Here is a 15,441-nt window from a genome sequence, read left to right on the forward strand (position 1 = left end):
ATTACTTCCACACGGGACAGGTCACACCACGAACACACATTTTCCCCCACGCGTGAGCCCTGGGAAGTGTGGTCAGACTCCGGGGACCCGGAGCACCAGCTATTACTCGGGGGCACCCCTTCGGAGTCGCAGCGGCCTCAGGCCCCCCGTCTCCAACTACAAGTCCCAGCAGTGGCGGGCGCGGGCGCCGACGGGAGGCCGGAGTCCGGAGAGACTACAAGTACCAGCAGGCTTGGCGCACACGCCGGGACTACGATTCCCAGGAACCTCAGCTCGCGGCTCGCGCAGAGCCCTCCGGGATATGTAGTCGTCGCGCGCACCTAATTCCTATTCATTCAGCCTCTGAAGAAACGTAAATTTCTCTCGTGGTCCACCGACGCGACTTCTCACGGGGCTAGCGAGGAGACGGAGCGCGCGCCGGGAAAGGAAAGATTCCAGGCCCCAACCGTGGCGCGGCCGGACGACGCGTGCGCATGCTCGGCGGTCGCCGGCGCCGGCGAAGGCGCGCGCGGGAGGCCTGGAGCGGCAGGCCCCGCCCCCTGGCCCGGTCCCCGGGCCCGGCGCGCCCCGCGTGAGGAGCCTGCGCAGACGGGGCGGGGCGGAGGGCCGCGGGGAGGGACTCGCGGCGCCTGCGCAGAGCGGCGGCTTCTCTCGCGAGGACGGACGCCATTATCGCATCTCCCCGACAAACACCACGAGAATTCCGCAGCCCACACGGTAATTGCAGCTCCCGCAGCCGGTCGCGTCTCCACCTCCCCCTTCCCGCGGGGCGAGAGCGAGAGCGAGAGCGAGATCTCCCCTCCTCCCTCCTCCCTGCGCCCTCCTCCGGCCGCCGCGCCCGCGCCCGCCGCCCCCGCCCGGGACGCCCTGCGCGGCCGCCCAACGGCCCGCCGCCTTCGGCCCCGCCGGCGCGCCCCGCTCCCGGCGCCCTCCCCGCCCGCTCTGGCTCCCCCGGCCGCCGCCGCCGCCGCCGCCCCCGCCAGCCGCCCCCGCCCCCCGCGAGGGCCCCGCGCCGCGCCCCGGACGGACCCGGGCACAGGCCTCCCCTGTCAGTCGGCGCCCGGGGCCCGCGGGCAGGCCGCCCTGCGCCCGGTGTGCCCGCCCCGCGGGGCCGAGGGCTCACGGGGAGGGGAGGGGAGGGGAGGGGAGCGCTCAGGCTTGGGGAGTGCGGCCTGGGGTTTGCCTCGAGACCCCCGCCCCGCCCCGCCCCCGGTGGGCGCCCTGCACCGGGCGCTCCTCGAGGACGCGGGGGCTCGGGGGCTGCCGGGGGGCTCGGGGGGCTCGGGGCTGGCCGCCCCTGGCGCCCTCTGCACCGGCTGCACCCCCCGGCCTCGCCAAGGTCGGGGTAGTCCAGGGGTCGCCCCAGGTGAGGGACCCGGGGGACCGCCCGCCCATTACTCCGCTTCCGGACCGCCCTGCATACGAGGATCTAGAGGATCTGGAGGATCTAGCGGCGGGGAGACCGCGGAACAGCCCCCGAGATGAGTCGTCTCTGTTTAGCTTCGTTCTCCCTTGTGTTGCACTAAAGTGAGAACATGTGCTCAGGATGTTGGATTCCGTGGACATCCCGTGGCCTTAGGGTCTGGAAGTGGCTGCCGTGCCCGCGCTCTGTGCTGTGGCTGGGCCTGCGGACCACTCCCAGGGCTTCTCATCGCAGCCATCTAGAGAGGTGACCGGCCACCGGGGTTAGGACACTCGTCCAAGACGCGGGGAGCCAAGGCCTTGAACTCCTCTCTCCGAGGTCCGTGCTCTTAAATAATAATACATCTAGCAGTCATGCCCACGGTAAACCCTCAGGGGAAAACTTAGGTTGAAGAGCAACAGCCCCGTCTTACTCCTCAAAGACTTAACATCTTTTTGCTCTTGGGGAAGGTCTCCGTAGCTCTGGAGAGTACCTTGGTATTTTATTAGTCTTACGCATTGTTGACATTCTGTTATCATACGATGATTGAGCCCTTCCTATCATATCCCACCTTTTCTATCCCCTTAATTCACTGTGTTCACTTGACTCAGATTGTTTAAGACCGAGCAAATACTGTTTTTCACTTCTACAGCTTTCTGTTTTTTTCTGTTGTTTGTAGTGGCCTTTCTTTTTCTTTGCATTCTCTCTTCCCATTGACTCTTTACCTTGTAAATTATCAAGGGATAAGGTCATCTCTCCAGCTCCCCACTCCTCCCTCCCCCCCATCCTCCTCAGCCCTCTGTCCTCTTTTTCTAATCTGGATTGATTACTCAGGCCAGTACAAGTATTCTTCTGATATTTTCCTTTATTATACATCCCAGTTTGTACAGGATTCCATGTTTTAATCTTGGCTTTCTTCATTTCAATATCATTTCTGCCAAATAGTCTTATTCCTTTTGAGTAACTCCTTACAATCCGCTTTGGTGTTAGGACATTTCCAGAGTGCCCTAGGATGTGGAGTCTCACTGTGGATGTTCTGTGCTTCTGGGCGCTTGCCCTTCAGCTCTGGGAAATCCTCTTGTATCTGACAATTTCCCCTGCATTTACTCTTTTATTTTGATGATGGACATCTTGGATTGACCCACTGAATCTTGTGTCTTTATCCTCTTTTGTCATTTTCTTCTCTTTTTTGGGAGAGGGCTTCAAGTTATCTTCCAATCCTGTTTAAAATTTTTTATTTCCACAGTTGAAAATTGATCAAAAACTTATGTGTTCTCCCCGCCCCCCCCCCCCCTCCCCAGTAGCTACTTGTGAACATATTCTTGATTTTGAGGATACCAACATGGGATTTTTTTCAATTCTTTTGTTCTTTGATTTCTTATTTCCTCTAGTGCCATTGTTGCCTTTTAAAAAATATTGGCTTCATACTTCATGTGGCAAATATTCCTTAAATATTGGTAATTGTTGTTTAAAGCAAGAGGAAATGGGCAGAGAGCTCTGAGTCTGTGGGGCTGGTTTTGAAAATGTGTGGGTCTCCCCTCAAGTCATTGGGAACTTGTTACTGTGTGGGACTTTGAGTGCCAGATTGCAGAGACTTTTCCTGTGGGTCTAACAGCTTAAGACCAGATCCCTTTGATTTGGGATTGGTCTACCTGGTCTAGGGAGGGTGTGAGCAGAAACGGCCTGTGCTCTGCTGAGTGTTCTGGCCTGCCACAGGCTTACCCACTTTGGCTGTACCCACTCCTGTATGCCCCAGATTGTGGTTTCCTTTGCCTCCATTAGATCCTATCAGTCTCCCAGAAATTTGCAAAGTATCTTGTCTGTGTCATATTTTCTTTCTTGTGGGATTGTTATATGCAATTAAAAATTAATTTAATGGGATGAGCAGAGATCACCTTTGTGGCAAGTTGCTCCTTGTGAGCAGGAATTACAGAGCCCGTTCTTGTCTTTCTGCTCTGCTGCCTCTCTTGGTAATGGATGCCATCCGTCAGTGGAACCGATGCCCTGAGCATTGTCCCCGTGGTCATCTCCGCGTTGCAGTGTGGGCGGATGTCGTGTGTTCCTCCTGGAGGTTTTGGCTCTGCAGCCTTGGAGGCATGCCAAGCTCAGCTGGGGAAGGCCAACCATAGACAAGTGTAGCAAAGGTTGTGATTTCAGACTCTTAAGGTTGTCTTATCACACTGGCTTCTTATACCATGTCATTGTACTAAGGTAGCACTTCAGTGTGCCAAGTTTAAGGATCGCCTCTAGTTAAGCAGTGATTACTGTACATGAAGTGTAATCTTGGTGCATTTTAGTCAGCTGTCCTTCGAAAGTTGTGTACAGTGAAATATGTCAGCTGTATCTGTCAGGGCCTAGCAAGGCTCACATGAGGTGGTTCATGGGCCAGTGACATTACCATCACTGGGTGTTTGAGAGAAAGGCAAACTCTCAGGCCCCCACCAGACATGGAATCAGAATCTGCAGCTTTGTAAACTTTTAATTTTGAGACTTTTAATTTTAGATTTACAGAAAAGTTGCAAAAATAGTTCACAGAGCTTCCCTGTTCCCGTCACCCGCTTCCCGTAATGCTGACTTCTTACATAACCAGATATCCATATGAAAATCAGGAAATTAACATCGGCACAGTACTGTTAACTAAAGTACAGACTTAACTGAATTTCGTAAGTTTTCCATTAATATCCTTTTTCTGTTTCAGGATCTAATCCAGGATCCCACTCTGCATTTAGTTGTCATGTCTCCTGAAGTCTCCAATCTGTGATCTTTACATAGCCCCAAAGTATCTCTCTAAAGATATTTATAAATTACAAAGGGAAAAATGGTAACTTCACAGAGGAAAAACCTACAAATACCACCTTAACATCACCAGTGATAAGACATATGATATCACGTACCCCAGTGTGATACACTGAGACAAATGCTTACATTGTTCAGTCACGAGAAAACCCAAATTGAGGGTCACTCACCAAAATCTTAACTGGTGCTCCTCAAAAAGTATCCAGGTCTTGAAAAAACAGGGAAAGACTCAATTTGCATGTAAAAAGATTGCTGGGTGTGGTATATGTCCTTTGATGCAGAAGAAATACTTCCTGTGCTAGATGGTCACCAAGGAAATAAGATAAAGAACAGTCTTGTTTTGTGGATTGCTACTTGGGTGCTTCGGGCACAGGTTCTGGGTGAGCTGTGGTAATGGTTTAGTGATAGCACCCAGTATAGCTGAGAAAGCCATCATCTTTAAGATCTTTGTCTACATTGTATAAATCCTGACAACTTTAGCTGTATGGTTAAATACATGACCCACAAGACTAACTTTAAAATGTACACATAACTATCAGTTTAGCTACTTAAGACTGGGAAAAATAAACATTTTTCTCATTTTGAAGGAGCTCCTGGGGGAAAATAACACATTAAGGTTTTCAATGAGAACGTCTCAGATAAAAGCTTTAAAAAGTCCTCCCTATAATAGGTAAATAAAGATCGTTACTGTGTTCTCTGACTTCACGTATATGATGGTCATAACAAAATCACATAATGGATTGTTCATTGGAAGTACTCTGAACCATTCTGAAATGTTCATTTTCTTGGGACGTGAGGAGGAGTTTTAGGGAATTTGAGAGCCAAGTACTGAGTGGGATCATATGACTGGAATTTGCTCTTAAAAAGCTACACTTGTTTTTTTTGGGGGGGCCAGTACCTGGAGGTTATTTAGCTCATGGCGGAGAATTAGAATTAGCAGTCACCCCCACTTTTCCCTTTTTTTTCTAACCCTTCGGTTTTCCACTTTTGTACAGGCTGTGAAACCAGTTAAAAATTAGAGCTTTAGCTAATACACTATCTTTGCCTCGCCTTTTGGCTCTGTTCATTGTCCAGGACTATGCCTGGCTTTTCCGGGAGAAAGTTCTTGACTCCTCACCCCCAGTGCAGTGGTGAAGGTATGGCCTCCTCACAATGCTCCAGAGTACACCTCTAAGAGGAAGCAGAACTGGGGATCAGCACCTGGAGCCTCCCATTGCTTGAAACCTGTGGATGTTGTTGAATTAAAATGTGATGGAAATATTAAGCCACAAGCAGATAGTATGCCCAAAATATTATGATATCGCATGAAATTGATTCCTCTTTTGAATTAATTTTTCTGCACCTTTCATTTCTATCCATAGTCAAGAACTGTATGATTTCATTAAATATTTTGGAGCCATATACCTCCATAGTAGAGTGGACAGTAAGATTCACTTTCTGACTGTAAGAAGTGTCACATTGGGGGGGAGAGGTGGTGGTGATGGTGGATGACTGGTGAATAACCCGTGAGCTCAGATTGCTCCCAGTGCATAAGTAATGGAAGAACAATATCCAACAAAGGTCCAGAGAAGGCAGAGATGAGAATGTGTGTTAATTAGATCGCTGACAAAGTAGTAGGTGGAATGGATGCGTATGTGGAAATTGCCATTTCCTTGCCTTGTATTCGCATATAAAAGAATTGAGCACACGTAGAGCACTGGAAGTGAAGGTGGGTTGGACAGGACCCCCGGTTAGACAGAGGTCTGGCCACGAGGGTGGGAGTGTGGTCAGGAAACCAAGACTACGTTGAGCCTATCAAGCTGAGGCCTCAGCATCTGTGGGCAGAACCCTGTACTGACAAACTGTTTAGTAATAAAGATTTATATTCTGTGCTTCAAAAAGTGCTGTTTGTGGTTTGTAGTGATTTTTCCTTTTTTCACAAGGTAGAAAATCATCAAATAATTTGAAGCAAAGTTTAACCTTTCTGAGCTGGAAGGGGGTTTGGATGAAGCTAGCAGGGAAAACTTGGTGTGTGTACTGCCGGCACTCCCTCCCTGCTGTCAACTGTGTCCAGTGTTGTGGCCAGAGCTCCAGGCATCTGAACCTCACAGAGCAGGGACGGATGGACTCAGGCTGCGGTTCCTGCTGTCACCATGGTGCAGCCCTGTGATTCCGTCGGCAGGTGGATGGCCAAGATGTACCTGTCTGCTGTTACACCATCCTCCTGTGAACTCTCGTCGGCAGGAGCCGAGACTGGGCCTCAGGAGCAAAGTGCTGCATTAGGCTTCCTTGTCTGCCAGAACGCTTCCCTGGAGATGCTGTGTAATTCACACCCCTTGTGCTTTTACACTGAATTGGACAGAGAAGGCCTAGTGTCCTGTTGACTAGCTAAAAGTGGCAGCTGCCTGTTGGCAGTGAATTGGTCTTCTTAGCTTTGTAATTAAACATCTTGTGAATTTTTAAGATTTGTGACATTCAAGTAATTTTCACATTTTTTTGCAAAGTGAGGATTTAGTATGTTATTTTAGACTTGTGTAATTCAAACTTGTACAATGCAATCATCCTGTGTTAGGGAGGAGAAAAAGTGGAAGGGGCCACATAAAATAATAACAAGTATGTAATGCTTGGGGTTCCCTTCAAACACAGCTGCTAATGAAAAGTGCAGTTAGACTTGGTTCTTGAGTTCTGGGGATCATTCAAGAACTCCGTAAGCCTGCTTTTCCTTATTGGGATTTCTATGGATCCAACTATAACGAATCAGAAGCCACTCTCTACGGCTGACAAGAGGTGGAGCAAGAAGAGCCAGTGGAGACCTGGAGACAGTTGAACCGCCCTGTAATAATAGTGCAGCCACCTCTTTCAGAGCTCAACATCCCTGTTCTACGGTAATAGGTCCTGATTTCTTTATTCTTCAGTCTTGAGGCAGTTTCAAGATCTGAAGATGCCACCAATGTCTTCATAAACACTTTTGAGCTCTAGGGCAGAAGTCTCAATAAACTTTTTCTGTAAAGGGCCAGATAAGTGAATATTTTTGACTCTGGTGTCTCTGTCATAACTGCTCAGCTGTGCCCTTTAGGGTGGAAGCCAGCATGGGTGTAGTTGTTTTCTGGTAGAACTCTACAAAATAGCAGGATTTAGCCCCTGGGCTATAGTTTGTGAGTTCCCCAAGCTCTAAACTAAAAATACTAATGCAAGGTGGAGAAATAAATCAAAGTTGGGGGTTCAGTAACAGTGAGATGGTAGGAATACTTCGACTGATGCCAAGTACTGTTCAGAGTGTGTCCTCCCCTTACGGGTGGTGGTGCTGCTCGCCAGCAGCATCACGCTCTTAATTACAGACGTCGAGACTTGGGGCAATCTGGAAGAAGGCCACTGAGCTGTCTCATTCACCTCCTGAAGGTGCTGAGAGTGTAGGTCAGAAATTTAGTTCATTTTAGGGTAATCTTGGAAAGGAAGTGGCAGTGGCAGCCTTTCAGAAGTAGAACGAGTGATGACAAAGTTGCCTTCAAATGAGAATGCTTCCATCCATCCTCACTGCTGTTCCATGGAGAAAAAGCCTCAGCATCTCTTCGTAGGAATTGGGTGTTTTCAGACTTAGAAGTTGCAGGAATATTACAAAGAATTGTGACAGTCTTCTAGATTTTTAGGTTTTCTCTCCTCTCTACAAATCTGTGTGTGTGTATTTTTTCCCTGAACAATGTAAGATATGATGCCCCTTTGGTCTTAAATCCTTAAGAGGCTGTTTTCTATATTCCAGGGATATTCTTTTATACAACCACAACATAATTATTAAAATTCAGAGTTTCTCATTGATACAACTCTATTATCTGAGCAACAGATTTAATTCGATTTTACTAGTTATTCCAGTGATGTCCTTAGTAAAAGAAAAAGGGACTCATACACTTTGATGCATCTGTTTTTCCTCAAGGATATTTTCCCTGGCATACGTAATCATAAATTAGGTCCACACTCCTTACAAACTACAAGTTCAGTAAAATCAAAAGTGTGAACTGTTGATGAAAATCACTGAATAACCATTTCTTTCTGCCCTTCTGTTGAGAGAGGAATGGGAGGACTCAGTAAAGAGACAGAATGCTAGCTCTTTCTAAGGTCTGCTCAGATCCTTAGCTGCATGTATCGATGCATTGTGATTAGAATGTACTAGAATTGTGGGTCAGAAATGAACATGACCTCCCATGGTGTCATTACCTAGATTTATTTTTTAAAAACTTAAAATTTCCTAAGGTTGCTTTCAGGTAGATGTTATCCTATTGGGCTAGGTAAGAGTTCTTTTCCAAGGGTACCTGGTTAGTGCTGGACCGTTTTTTTGTTTGTTTGTTTTTTAAATAAGAGTCTAAATATTTTGGGTTTCCAAGTTGAAATTTGTCCCCCTTGAAAGTCAGGTTAATGGGCTAAGGTGAAAACATTTTTGAGATGCAGATAAATTATGTCATGTGTCTTTTTTTTTTTTTTTTTTTTAAGATTTTATTTATTAGAGCATGTGAGGGAGCAGGAACAGGGAGAGGGGGTGAGGGAGAAGGAGAAGCAGACAGTCCCATGGATCAGGGAGCCCAAGGTGAGGCTTGATCCCAGGACCCCAGGATCATGACCTGAGTGGAAAGCAGACACTCAACTGACTGAGCCACCCAGGCACCCCTATGTCATGTGTCTTTAATCAAAGTGAATTATTTGGTGTAGCAAACAAATTTTCTTAAAATTTAAATATCATCTGGAAATGATCTTAACCTGTAATAGTTCTGGGCCCCTTTGCTGCTGTCCAGTCTGAAGTTGTGCCTGGAGTCCTGGTTTGCTTGGCCCCCTTGTTTGGTTCCCCCACTTAAGTCTAGACTAGAGTTCTGTGCTCCAGGTAGCAGGTATTGAGATGTTTCTGGGTTTGGGTGGAGTAGTCCTCTCCAGAGAGGTGTTTCAGCTCTGTTGCCCATAAGATTGTCTTAATGTTATGTGGGCTAGGAGAGTGGTGGGGCCTGAGACCCAGAGCTCCTTGTGCTGGCTGTTTGGCTCCTGCAGGGACGGGCAGCCCTGGCCCCACATGCCAGGTGGTATGGTGGGGAGCACTCCTGAAACCCTCAGCTCAGCATTTACCAGGCTTGCAACCTGGACTCTCAAGTCCTCATCCCACCGCACACAGGCTTCCTGATGTTCTCGAGCCCCAATAGGAAGGCCTACTAGTTTGAAGAAGATATTTGACTACTAAAGTGGCTTTAAAAAATTAAACTGTAGATACATGCTTTACATGGACATTTTTGTTGGCATGAACTTTCAATCTTCTACCTGAACCAGTTAATTTTGGGGTTCCAAGTGGTTTCTTTACTTTTTGTATTGTTTTCATGACTGAGTTTGGACTACATAATGAGAACTCTGAGCTTGACAGACCATACTGAGAGACCATAAACTTAGATCCCTGGGCCCTGTGACGATAGTGGCATGGGATGTGTCTACCACCCTTGAACCCGTGTGAGAGCTGTGCATGGGTCAGCCAGTGTCCCTGACATGACCTTAGCAAGTCTTCCTAGACTCTGTTTTCTGTTGTAGATCATATTAATTACTTCTCCTTGGTTATCAGCTGTGCCTCTGAGGGGTTGCACTTGCTTGACGTGTTGTGTGGATCAGAAACCTCTAGAACTGTCCCTGCATCTGCTACCTGTCATTGTTACTTATTTTAATGACTGCTCGAGTTGGGAGTTAATCTTTTGTTTTTGTGTTGCCTGGTTAGGATTACAAATCCCCTTAACATTTTGGCACGTGCTAGTTGTTTCGTTTGGTTTCTGTGAAACTGCGAGGTGGAAAAAGCAGATTAGGACACTGTAGTATTCTTACCCTTGGACTGCTGACCACCCTCCTCCCTTGGCTTTGCAGTATGTGGCATTGAGCAGGAGAAACAGATGGGTGATAAAAGGCTTTCAGTTTCCGGAGGGAGCTACAGGATAGATGGTTGGGCAGACGCCAGGGAGGAAGAGCAAGCATGGGTGATGGATAACATATGGGCCCTGTTAGCAGGACACAGAGGTTTGACTGTGGAGCATGCTCTGCTTCCTCCCCATCCCCACCCCCCTTTTCTTCAGGGTACTCTGGTCTCATTTCCCTTAGTAAACATTCATACTGTGTTGCATCTAAGGGGAGTGTTTAGGGATGGGCCTGTCTGTAAAATGGGGGCACAACGGCCCCCATCCATTATTGTGAAGACTGAATGATATGATGCTTAATACATGGCAACTCCTGTAATTACTGTTATCAGCATCACCTTCCAGGTCCTGGGTCATCTTATGCTTGTCAAGCTTGTAAGGTGCTAGCTTAATTGATAGAAATGTGCATGTAGCCAGAATTTTTTTTTTTTTTTTAAGATTTTATTTATTTATTCATGAGAATACACAGAGAGGAAAGAGAGAGAGGCAGGGACACAGGATGGCTGTAGGCGGCGCTAAACTGCTGAACCACCAGGGCTGCCCCCCCCCCCCCCCCCTTTTATTTGTAGTCAGAATTTTGTTTGTGGTAAACTTACATCATAGAATCTTGAAATTTTAGAACTGGCCAGAAACTTAGAGGTGTTTTAAATTAGTAAACTTGCTAAGGAAAAGCTTGGCCATGCTTGTAAAGTACACATTTATTGTAAGTACAAGAACCTGCAATGACTTTTGTGTTTCTGCTGTTGGGGACTGGTCAGTATGTGCTCCACCGAACACTGTCCCAGCAACCCTCCTTGATAGACATTAGGTTTCAGATACCCTCTTGTTCTCTCCAGGGAAGTGACTTCTCTTGCACTTTTTATTGTAAATTGTGGTAGATGCTGTAACTACACAGTGCTGTAATTTGTGTTGTTATTCAATGATATGTCGTTGAGAATATTTTTTTTAAAGATTTAAAAAAAATGTATTCATGAGAGACACAGAGAGAGAGAGGCAGAGACACAGGCAGAGGGAGAAGCAGGCTCCCCATAGGGAGCCTGATGTGGGACTTGATCGCAGGACTCCAGGATCACCCCCTGGGCCGAAGGCAGGCACCAAACCGCTGAGCCACCCAGGGATCCCCTACTTTGTTGAGAATTTTAAATCTTATTAGATGATTTTAGACAGTTTGCAATAGTATGAATTCTTATAATCTTAGGGTCAATATTTCTTATATGAACATATGTCTGTGGAGAAAGTGTTTAATTTGTCTTTAATTCAGTGTCATAGAATGAGCTATCTCTGGATTTAGGTATATGATCATAAAAATCAATACAATGTTTCTTTGAAACATAGCTTTCTTCTCTAGAGGTGGAAGAATTGGCCCATGTCATCTCATGCATTTCCACACTTCTGAATGTCTTCCATCTTAACTGAAAAAATAGAGGTACAAGTACATCAAGTGTATAGGAGAGAGGTTGACTTTCAACTGCAGTCTCCAAGTATTGAATGCTTTTTTTTTTTTTTTTTTTAATGAGATAAAACCAAGATTTCTACTGTCCTATAGCTGAAGGGTTGAAAGACCTGTCAGGCCCAAGACCTGAAGCGTGGGTTTCAGGATTATCTTTGTTTACAGGAACATTTGAACTGCAGGGTCATTCCTTTATTCAACTAGTATTTGTGGATGACTTCCACATGCCCAGCATGATTCTTGGCAACATTGGTCACCCAATGCCTACTGCAATGGTTTTAACATTAAAGGGAGACTTTCAGGCACCGGACAAATCCTTACAGCCCCAAAGCAGCCATAGACAGCATGCAAACAGCTGGGCATGGCTGTGTTCCAATAAAACTTTATTCATGGACACTGAAATTGAGTTTCATGTAATTTCATGTCACAAAATAGCATCTTTTTTTTTTCTTTTGGCTCATGTACAAAAACAGGTGGAGAGTTGCATTTGGCTTAGAATACATTTGTTAAATGGATGAATAAAAGGAGGCTATCAAGAGGCAGATGGGGCAGAGCCAGATTGGGGAAGGTTTGAAACCTAGGGAGAAATTTGGATGTAACACTATAAGCAGAGGAGGGCATGGAAGGTACTTAAGCTAGGCTTTGAGAGGATGAGCTTTCTTTGGAAGAATGTTAATGTGCAACTTGTCTACGGGTGGATGAGAGAGGATTGGTTTCTTGCCTGAGCCCTCTGTGGCTTTGGGATGGACCAAGGGGACACTCAGCCTGCCAGATCAATGGACTCAAATTCAGATTGTGTTACAGGGAGATGGTGCTGTGTGTCAGGGGCTAGAGGAGGAATTGGTGAGAGGCCAGTTCAAGGATGATGGGGCACCCAGCAGACCAGGTGCAATGGAAGGAAGCAGAAGGAGGAAGTGGAGGAGGAGGAGGAAGAGGAGGAGGGAGGGAGGGAGGGAAGATGGAAGGAAGGAAGGGAGGAAGGAAGGGAGGAAGGAAGGGAGGAAGGGAGGGAGGAAGGAAGGAAGGAAGGAAGGAAGGAAGGAAGGAAGTCAGTCAGGTCAAAATCAGCAAGCATAAAGAAGCCGTGGGGTTTGGTAATGGTTGGATACTTAAGGGTAGCAGAGCAGAAGAAGTTCAAAAAAGTCTGCAGAGTTCTTTGTGGGAGGGGTCGGGAGATTGGTGGTATCTCCTTGAGCTTTCTTGGGGGAAGATTAGTGCTGGTGCAGGAAGAGTTCAGCTTTGAAAGTGTTGGAGTGGATTTTATTGTTAAAGGCCATAGTGTGTTTGAAATACGGGGTGAGAGGGCAAGGTGGGAGATGGGGATTACTCCCAGTCATTGATGTGTGAGCCTGCTGGCAGTCCTGGGAGACCATCCATCCATCTAGCATCCCAGGGCTATATCCTGGGAGCGGGGAAGGGGCCTCACTAGTGCCCCACAGCGTGTGGGTCATTTGGAACCAGGTGGATGAATGCTCCGCAGATGAAGGGGGGAGCGTTTGCAGGAGGGCAGAGGTACTGGGAGAAGGAGGGAGAAATGGAAGGGCTAGGGCCCAAAGGTACTCAGTCATTGATACAGGGCTCTTGTCTGGTCCCTTGGAGAAAAGCTCCAGTCTGACACTGAGTTTGGAAACAGTATTGTTTGAGATTCAGAGGGAGAGGGAAGAGACATTGTGGATGAGGGTTCTAGAACATGCCTTAAGAGTTTAGCACAGGAGGGATGTCATGGCAGCTAGTGAGCAGCTAGTGGATTGAGAGTTTTATTATTTTTGTTTTTTTTCTAAACATTTACTTAAGAGCTTTTATCAGATACATTGCAGAGTAGTATAGGTTGTTCTTGTGTATCCACACCCAGTTTCTCCCTGTATCGTCAACACACACCAGCATGATGTGGGGCCAGGGCCGCGACAGGGAGCACTCCAGGCACTGCTTGGCCTGTCAGCATGAGCAGGTTCTGTGGAGTCAGTGGTTCTGTGCTGCCCTTCCTCCCCTTAATCCAGAGAAAAGTTGCTAGAAGACAGCAGTGAGTTCACAGGTGTGTGTCCTCCATCTAGACTCAAAAAGGATTAGTATTTTGGGGCATTGCTTCATCCATGTGTACAGGCACCCCTTGGAGATACTGTGGGTTTGGTTCCAGACCTCTGCAACAAAGCAAATATTGCAATAAAGTGAGTCAAATGAGTCTTACGGTTTCCCAGTGTATATACATGTTTACACTATAGTTGATTAAGTGTGCAATAGTGTGCGTTATGTCTAAAAAAGCAGTACACCTACCTTGTTTAAAAACACTTTACTGTTAAAAAATGCTAATCATCATCTTTGCTTTCAGTGAATCATAATTACTGATCACAGATCAGCACAACAAGTAATAATGAAAAAGTTTGAAATACTGTGAGAATTACACATTTTGGTAATTTTTGCTAACCTGTAATTTTTTCTGCTTTTGAAAATTAGTTGCAGAGATCACTGTATTTCACCACTAAATGCTTGATGCTCACGTCCTGAGAACAAGAACATTCACATAACCTCTAAAAAATGAATATATTAAGTGTCACTGAAGATATTGTCCATATTTAAATGTCCCCCCAAATTTGTTTATGGCTGATGACCCCCACCACTAGGACCTCACTGCCTCTGGCAGATCTCCTTAGGTTTCGTTAATTGAGAGCGAGCCTCTGCTAGTTTTATGCTGTGGGCTTTTCCATGGTCCTGGCCAGTAGACCTGTACCTTTATCCCCTTCTTTCTGCCAACTCCCCAGATCTTTACGAAGGCTGTGGGGTAGCTGCCTCAACCTGTGTTCCCCTAGCTAGGCCTCTTCTTAGCTCTAGCTAAGCAGTAGATCCCAGGTGGATCCCAATTGTCACTTGTACTTGGTCACTATTTTATTGAGTATCTTAAGGGCAGGGTCATGTTCTCTTTCTTTGTAGCATCTGTTGGGCGCAGTGCCCAGTGGTTATTTTTTGAAGAATGTGGGAATGAACGCAGGAAGATCACTTAATATTGTGTGAAAGAGTTCACAGAGACTAAAATTCCTCCTAGAATGAAGAAATAAGGCTGAAATATTTAAATCTGCAGGTGGGTGTACATTAACGTACTCCTGTATCTTTGGCAGAGGTAGTATTTTATGTTGTCAGAGTAAATACTTAACGTCGTGAACAATTTATAGCTACCAGGGAAGAATTAAAATATGGGTATTATAATAGTAAACACCAAAAATTTTATTGCAAGGTAAACACAAGCTTCTCTAGTGTATTTACATTTATCTTTGGCAGTTGGTTAATCAAATAAAAGTTGCTTGTAATTGTTTATGGTTTGTATTTTATACCAGAAGTTATCTGAAATTCACTTTAAGTCATACATGGTTCTTATGCTTTCTTTCTGGATATACAATACCTGAAAGCAGTGGTTGTTAAAAGTGTGGTCCAAGGAACCCCATGGGTGTCCTTGAGACCTTGACAGGGGGGTCTGTGAGATCAGACGGTTGAAATAATGATCATAAGAGGTCATTTGCTTTTTTTGTGTGTTGACATTTGCACTGATGGTGTGGGGTTGATGTGTCAAAGCTGCTGCCGCCTGGCTGCAGTTGGGTCCTTCTATTCTTCACTGCAATTAAAAAAAGCCATTTTCACCTAAAAATGTCCCTGATGAAGTAGTAAAAATTCGTTTATTAGGTCTCAACGTTTGAGTACAACTCTTTTTAATACTCAGTGGGACAAAACAGGAAGTTTGTGGAAAACACTTCTGCATTTCAGAGTTGGAGCATTGCCTGGAGGACAAGCTTTTCTGCACTTAAGTTGCTAGCTGAACTAGCCCTGTTTTTTCATGGACCAACATGAAAGAATAATTGATAAACTACAATTATTTCTTACTAATTGAACAAAGCCTGTTACTT

The 15,441-nt window shown here is 46.1% G+C and overlaps 1 protein-coding gene across 8 annotated transcripts in view; it reads left to right on the plus strand.

The window, feature by feature from the left end:
- The first annotated feature begins 577 nt into the window (after window positions 1–577).
- The window catches only part of BANP (BTG3 associated nuclear protein), a 104,979-nt gene continuing 90,115 nt past the window's right edge, over window positions 578–15,441 (plus strand). For 6 of the 8 annotated variants that reach the window (XM_077891092.1, XM_077891095.1, XM_077891096.1 and 3 more), the window contains exon 1: window positions 578–717. The gene's annotated coding sequence lies outside the window, so the exon portion shown is untranslated. Of the gene's footprint in view, window positions 718–1,296; window positions 1,742–15,441 lie in introns of those variants that run through there. The other 2 variants (XM_077891093.1, XM_077891094.1) reach the window with 2 other exon arrangements.

The sequence above is a fragment of the Canis aureus genome, chromosome 3, assembly GCF_053574225.1.
Source record: "Canis aureus isolate CA01 chromosome 3, VMU_Caureus_v.1.0, whole genome shotgun sequence".
Lineage (NCBI taxonomy): Eukaryota > Metazoa > Chordata > Mammalia > Carnivora > Canidae > Canis > Canis aureus.